Source organism: Ovis canadensis, chromosome 12 (assembly GCF_042477335.2).
Source record: "Ovis canadensis isolate MfBH-ARS-UI-01 breed Bighorn chromosome 12, ARS-UI_OviCan_v2, whole genome shotgun sequence".
Classification (NCBI taxonomy): Eukaryota; Metazoa; Chordata; class Mammalia; order Artiodactyla; family Bovidae; genus Ovis; species Ovis canadensis.
Window position 1 is genome coordinate 199,069 of NC_091256.1, and position 7,669 is coordinate 206,737.

A 7,669-nucleotide genomic window follows, 5' to 3' on the forward strand; every position below is an offset into this window, starting at 1 on the left:
CTGCTGCCTCACACACGTAGCTTCCCTAGCGCTCTCCTCCCCAGCAGAGACGTCTGCAGCTGGTTGGGGCCTGCCCCTGCGTGCCTGGGCTCCCGCGCACAGCCCCAGCTCAGGGCAAGCAGCCCCTGAGCCAAGACCTGCAGGAGGCGAAGAGCGCCCCCAACTGGAAGCCGAGTGAACAGCTGGCGCGGAGGCGAGCCTCCTCGAGGGAAGAAGAGGCAGCACAGCCTCGTTTGGCTCAAGCCCTACTTGGCTGGAGCCGAGTGCACCTCCAGGACGGCAGAGCTCCAGCTCTCCTCAGAGGCCCGTTCTGGCAGAGTTGCTGGCGCGAGGCTGCTCTGCCCTGGGCGAGCCTTGCCCAGACTTGCCTCGCTGCTAGGCTTCCTGCCCAGGAAGGAGCAGGCTGCGCGAGGCTGGGAGATGCCACTGGCGCCTTCCTGGCCTCAGCTCCGCTCCTGCCTTGCCTTTGCACCTAGGCCCCAGGCGTCCTTGGGGAGGGCTTAGGGGCCGGTGGCTTGCACACTGCCAAGGGCTCCAGCAGGAAGAGCTCTGTGCGAGGGAAGAGAAGGGCCAGTGCAGGGCTCCTCCAGCGGTTGCTTGGCAGCCCAGGCTCAGCGCCCCACGGAGTGCACCAGGCTCCCAGGGCCCCTGGCTGGGGTCTGCAGCCCCGCACACCCGGAGGCTGACTCCCTGGGAGTCCAGCAGCTGCCTCACACACGTAGCTTCCCTAGCGCTCTCCTCCCCAGCAGAGACGTGTGCAGCTGGTTGGGGCCTGCCCCTGCGTGCCTGGGCTCCCGCGCACAGCCCCAGCTCAGGGCAAGCAGCCCCTGAGCCAAGACCTGCAGGAGGCGCAGAGCGCCCCCACCTGGAAGCCGAGTGAACAGCTGGCGCGGAGGCGAGCCTCCTCGAGGGAAGAAGAGGCAGCCCAGCCTCGTTTGGCTCAAGCCCTACTTGGCTGGAGCCGAGTGCGCCTCCAGGACGGCAGAGCTCCAGCTCTGCTCAGAGGCCCGTTCTGGCAGAGTTGCTGGCGCGAGGCTGCTCTGCCCTGGGTGAGCCTTGCCCAGACTTGCCTCGCTGCTAGGCTTCCTGCCCAGGAAGGAGCAGGCTGCGCGAGGCTGGGAGACGCCACTGGCGCCTTCCTGGCCTCAGCTCCGCTCCTGCCTTGCCTTTGCACCTAGGCCCCAGGCGTCCTTGGGGAGGGCTTAGGGGCCGGTGGCTTGCAGAGTGCCAAGGGCTCCAGCAGGAAGAGCTCTGTGCGAGGGAAGGGAAGGGCCAGTGCAGGGCTCCTCCAGCGGTGGCTTGGCCGCCCAGACTCAGCGCCGCACGGAGTGCCCCAGGCTCCCAGGGCCCTGGCTGGGGTCTGCAGCCCCGCACACCCGGAGGCTGACTCCCTGGGCGCCCAGCAGCTGCCTCACACACGTAGCTTCCCTAGCGCTCTCCTCCCCAGCAGAGACGTGTGCAGCTGGTTGGGGCCTGCCCCTGCGTGCCTGGGCTCCTGCGCACAGCCCCAGTACAGGGCAAGCAGCCCCTGAGCCAAGACCTGCAAGAGGCGAAGAGCGCCCCCACCTGGAAGCCGAGTGAACAGCTGGCGCGGAGGCGAGCCTCCTCGAGGGAAGAAGAGGCAGCCCAGCCTCGTTTGGCTCAAGCCCTACTTGGCTGGAGCCGAGTGCGCCTCCAGGACGGCAGAGCTCCAGCTCTGCTCAGAGGCCCGTCCTGGCAGAGTTGCTGGCGCGAGGCTGCTCTGCCCTGGGCGAGCCTTGCCCAGACTTGCCTCGCTGCTAGGCTTCCTGCCCAGGAAGGAGCAGGCTGCGCGAGGCTGGGAGACGCCACTGGCGCCTTCCTGGCCTCAGCTCCGCTCCTGCCTTGCCTTTGCACCTAGGCCCCAGGCGTCCTTGGGGAGGGCTTAGGGGCCGGTGGCTTGCACAGTGCCAAGGGCTCCAGCAGGAAGAGCTCTGTGCGAGGGAAGGGAAGGGCCAGTGCAGGGCTCCTCCAGCGGTTGCTTGGCCGCCCAGGCTCAGCTCGGCACGGAGTGCACCTGCCTCCCAGGGCCCCTGGCTGGGGTCTGCAGCCCTGCACACCCGGAGGCTGACTCCCTGTGCGCCCAGCAGCTGCCTCACACACGTAGCTTCCCTAGCGCTCTCCTCCCCAGCAGAGACGTGTGCAGCTGGTTGGGGCCTGCCCCTGAGTGCCTGGGCTCCCGCGCACAGCCCCAGCTCAGGGCAAGCAGCCCCTGAGTCAAGACCTGCAGGAGGCGCAGAGCGCCCCCACCTGGAAGCCGAGTGAACAGCTGGCGGGGAGGCGAGCCTCCTCGAGGGAAGAAGAGGCAGCCCAGCCTCGTTTGGCTCAAGCCCTACTTGGCTGGAGCCGAGTGCGCCTTCAGGACGGCAGAGCTCCTGCTCTGCTCAGAGGCCCGATCTGGCAGAGTTGCTGGCGCGAGGCTGCTCTGCCCTGGGCGAGCCTTGCCCAGACTTGCATCGCTGCTAGGCTTCCTGCCCAGGAAGGAACAGGCTGCGAGAGGCTGGGAGACGCCACTGGTGCCTTCCTGGCCTCAGCTCCTCTCCTGCCTTGCCTTTGCACCTAGGCCCCAGGCATCCTTGGGGAGGGCTTAGGGCCGGTGGCTTGCACACTGCCAAGGGCTCCAGCACGAAGAGCTCTGTGCGAGGGAAGGGAAGGGCTAGTGCACGGCTCCTCCAGCGGTTGCTTGGCCGCCCAGACTCAGCGCCGCACGGAGTTCACCAGGCTCCCAGGGCCCCTGGCTGGGGTCTGCAGCCCCGCACACCCGGAGGCTGACTCCCTGGGCGCCCAGCTGCTGCCTCACACACGTAGCTTCCCTAGCGCTCTCCTCCCCAGCAGAGACGTGTGCAGCTGGTTGGGGCCTGCCCCTGCGTGCCTGGGCTCCCGCGCACAGCCCCAGCTCAGGGCAAGCAGCCCCTGAGCCAAGACCTGCAGGAGGCGCAGAGCGACCCCCCTGGAAGCCGAGTGAACAGCTGGCGGGGAGGCGAGCCTCCTCGAGGGAAGAAGAGGCAGCCCAGCCTCGTTTGGCTCAAGCCCTACTTGGCTGGAGCCGAGTGCGCCTCCAGGACGGCAGAGCTCCAGCTCTGCTCAGAGGCCCGTTCTGGCAGAGTTGCTGGCGCGAGGCTGCTCTGCCCTGGGCGAGCCTTGCCCAGACTTGCCTCGCTGCTAGGCTTCCTGCCCAGGAAGGAGCAGGCTGCGCGAGGCTGGGAGACGCCACTGGCGCCTTCCTGGCCTCAGCTCCGCTCCTGCCTTGCCTTTGCACCTAGGCCCCAGGCGTCCTTGGGGAGGGCTTAGGGGCCGGTGGCTTGCACACTGCCAAGGGCTCCAGCAGGAAGAGCTCTGTGCGAGGGAAGAGAAGGGCCAGTGCAGGGCTCCTCCAGCGGTTGCTTGGCCGCCCAGGCTCAGCGCCCCACGGAGTGCACCAGGCTCCCAGGGCCCCTGGCTGGGGTCTGCAGCCCCGCACACCCGGAGGCTGACTCCCTGGGAGTCCAGCAGCTGCCTCACACACGTAGCTTCCCTAGCGCTCTCCTCCCCAGCAGAGACGTGTGCAGCTGGTTGGGGCCTGCCCCTGCGTGCCTGGGCTCCCGCGCACAGCCCCAGCTCAGGGCAAGCAGCCCCTGAGCCAAGACCTGCAGGAGGCGCAGAGCGCCCCCACCTGGAAGCCGAGTGAACAGCTGGCGCGGAGGCGAGCCTCCTCGAGGGAAGAAGAGGCAGCCCAGCCTCGTTTGGCTCAAGCCCTACTTGGCTGGAGCCGAGTGCGCCTCCAGGACGGCAGAGCTCCAGCTCTGCTCAGAGGCCCGTTCTCGCAGAGTTGCTGGCGCGAGGCTGCTCTGCCCTGGGTGAGCCTTGCCCAGACTTGCCTCGCTGCTAGGCTTCCTGCCCAGGAAGGAGCAGGCTGCGCGAGGCTGGGAGACGCCACTGGCGCCTTCCTGGCCTCAGCTCCGCTCCTGCCTTGCCTTTGCACCTAGGCCCCAGGCGTCCTTGGGGAGGGCTTAGGGGCCGGTGGCTTGCAGAGTGCCAAGGGCTCCAGCAGGAAGAGCTCTGTGCGAGGGAAGGGAAGGGCCAGTGCAGGGCTCCTCCAGCGGTGGCTTGGCCGCCCAGACTCAGCGCCGCACGGAGTGCCCCAGGCTCCCAGGGCCCTGGCTGGGGTCTGCAGCCCCGCACACCCGGAGGCTGACTCCCTGGGCGCCCAGCAGCTGCCTCACACACGTAGCTTCCCTAGCGCTCTCCTCCCCAGCAGAGACGTGTGCAGCTGGTTGGGGCCTGCCCCTGCGTGCCTGGGCTCCTGCGCACAGCCCCAGTACAGGGCAAGCAGCCCCTGAGCCAAGACCTGCAAGAGGCGAAGAGCGCCCCCACCTGGAAGCCGAGTGAACAGCTGGCGGGAAGGCGAGCCTCCTCGAGGGAAGAAGAGGCAGCACAGCCTCTTTTGGCTCAAGCCCTACTTGGCTGGAGCCGAGTGCGCCTCCAGGACGGCAGAGCTCCAGCTCTGCTCAGAGGCCCGTCCTGGCAGAGTTGCTGGCGCGAGGCTGCTCTGCCCTGGGCGAGCCTTGCCCAGACTTGCCTCGCTGCTAGGCTTCCTGCCCAGGAAGGAGCAGGCTGCGCGAGGCTGGGAGACGCCACTGGCGCCTTCCTGGCCTCAGCTCCGCTCCTGCCTTGCCTTTGCACCTAGGCCCCAGGCGTCCTTGGGGAGGGCTTAGGGGCCGGTGGCTTGCACAGTGCCAAGGGCTCCAGCAGGAAGAGCTCTGTGCGAGGGAAGGGAAGGGCCAGTGCAGGGCTCCTCCAGCGGTTGCTTGGCCGCCCAGGCTCAGCTCGGCACGGAGTGCACCTGCCTCCCAGGGCCCCTGGCTGGGGTCTGCAGCCCTGCACACCCGGAGGCTGACTCCCTGTGCGCCCAGCAGCTGCCTCACACACGTAGCTTCCCTAGCGCTCTCCTCCCCAGCAGAGACGTGTGCAGCTGGTTGGGGCCTGCCCCTGAGTGCCTGGGCTCCCGCGCACAGCCCCAGCTCAGGGCAAGCAGCCCCTGAGTCAAGACCTGCAGGAGGCGCAGAGCGCCCCCACCTGGAAGCCGAGTGAACAGCTGGCGGGGAGGCGAGCCTCCTCGAGGGAAGAAGAGGCAGCCCAGCCTCGTTTGGCTCAAGCCCTACTTGGCTGGAGCCGAGTGCGCCTTCAGGACGGCAGAGCTCCTGCTCTGCTCAGAGGCCCGATCTGGCAGAGTTGCTGGCGCGAGGCTGCTCTGCCCTGGGCGAGCCTTGCCCAGACTTGCATCGCTGCTAGGCTTCCTGCCCAGGAAGGAACAGGCTGCGAGAGGCTGGGAGACGCCACTGGTGCCTTCCTGGCCTCAGCTCCTCTCCTGCCTTGCCTTTGCACCTAGGCCCCAGGCATCCTTGGGGAGGGCTTAGGGCCGGTGGCTTGCACACTGCCAAGGGCTCCAGCACGAAGAGCTCTGTGCGAGGGAAGGGAAGGGCTAGTGCACGGCTCCTCCAGCGGTTGCTTGGCCGCCCAGACTCAGCGCCGCACGGAGTTCACCAGGCTCCCAGGGCCCCTGGCTGGGGTCTGCAGCCCCGCACACCCGGAGGCTGACTCCCTGGGCGCCCAGCTGCTGCCTCACACACGTAGCTTCCCTAGCGCTCTCCTCCCCAGCAGAGACGTGTGCAGCTGGTTGGGGCCTGCCCCTGCGTGCCTGGGCTCCCGCGCACAGCCCCAGCTCAGGGCAAGCAGCCCCTGAGCCAAGACCTGCAGGAGGCGCAGAGCGACCCCCCTGGAAGCCGAGTGAACAGCTGGCGGGGAGGCGAGCCTCTTCGAGGGAAGAAGAGGCAGCCCAGCCTCGTTTGGCTCAAGCCCTACTTGGCTGGAGCCGAGTGCGCCTCCAGGACGGCAGAGCTCCAGCTCTGCTCAGAGGCACGTTCTGGCAGAGTTGCTGGCGCGAGGCTGCTCTGCCCTGGGCGAGCCTTGCCCAGACTTGCCTCGCTGCTAGGCTTCCTGCCCAGGAAAGAGCAGGCTGCGCGAGGCTGGGAGACGCCACTGGCGCCTTCCTGGCCTCAGCTCCGCTCCTGCCTTGCCTTTGCACCTAGGCACCAGGCGTCCTTGGGGAGGGCTTAGGGTTCGGTGGCTTGCACAGTGCCAAGGGCTCCAGCAGGAAGAGCTCTGTGCGAGGGAAGGGAAGGGCCAGTGCAGGGCTCCTCCAGCGGTTGCTTGGCCGCCCAGGCTCAGCGCCGCACGGAGTGCACCAGGCTCCCAGGGCTCCTGGCTGGGGTCTGCAGCCCCGCACACCCGGAGGCTGACTCCCTGGGAGTCCAGCAGCTGCCTCACACACGTAGCTTCTCTAGCGCTCTCCTCCCCAGCAGAGACGTGTGCAGCTGGTTGGGTCCTGCCCCTGCATGCCTGGGCTCCCGCGCACAGCCCCAGCTCAGGGCAAGCAGCCCCTGAGCCAAGACCTGCAGGAGGCGAAGAGCGCCCCCACCTGGAAGCCGAGTGAACAGCTGGCGGGGAGGCGAGCCTCCTCGAGGGAAGAAGAGGCAGCCCAGCCTCGTTTGGCTCAAGCCCTACTTGGCTGGAGCCGAGTGCGCCTCCAGGACGGCAGAGCTCCTGCTCTGCTCAGAGGCCCGTTCTGGCAGAGTTGCTGGCGCGAGGCTGCTCTGCCCTGGGCGAGCCTTGCCCAGACTTGCCTGGCTGCTAGGCTTCCTGCCCAGGAAGGAGCAGGCTGCGCGAGGCTGGGAGACGCCACTGGCGCCTTCCTGGCCTCAGCTCCGCTCCTGCCTTGCCTTTGCACCTAGGCCCCAGGCGTCCTTGGGGAGGGCTTAGGGGCCGGTGGCTTGCACACTGCCAAGGGCTCCAGCAGGAAGAGCTCTGTGCGAGGGAAGGGAAGGGCCAGTGCAGGGCTCCTCCAGCGGTTGCTTGGCCGCCCAGGCTCAGCGCCGCACGGAGTGCACCAGGCTCCCAGGGCCCGTGGCTGGGGTCTGCAGCCCCGCACACCCGGAGGCTGACTCCCTGGGAGTCCAGCAGCTGCCTCACACACGTAGCTTCCCTAGCGCTCTCCTCCCCAGCAGAGACGTGTGCAGCTGGTTGGGGCCTGCCCCTGCGTGCCTGGGCTCCCGCCCACAGCCCCAGCTCAGGGCAAGCAGCCCCTGAGCCAAGACCTGCAGGAGGCGCAGAGCGCCCCCACCTGGAAGCCGAGTGAACAGCTGGCGGGGAGGCGAGCCTCCTCGAGGGAAGAAGAGGCAGCCCAGCCTCGTTTGGCTCAAGCCCTACTTGGCTGGAGCCGAGTGCGCCTCCAGGACGGCAGAGCTCCAGCTCTGCTCAGAGGCCCGTTCTGGCAGAGTTGCTGGCGCGAGGCTGCTCTGCCCTGGGCGAGCCTTGCCCAGACTTGCCTCGCTGCTAGGCTTCCTGCCCAGGAAGGAGCAGGCTGCGCGAGACTGGGAGACGCCACTGGCGCCTTCCTGGCCTCAGCTCCGTTCCTGCCTTGCCTTTGCACCTAGGCCCCAGGCGTCCTTGGGGAGGGCTTAGGGGCCGGTGGCTTGCACACTGCCAAGGGCTCCAGCAGGAAGAGCTCTGTGCGAGGGAAGGGAAGGGCCAGTGCAGGGCTCCTCCAGCGGTTGCTTGGCCGCCCAGGCTCAGCGCCGCTCGGAGTGCCCCAGGCTCCCAGGGCCCCTGGCTG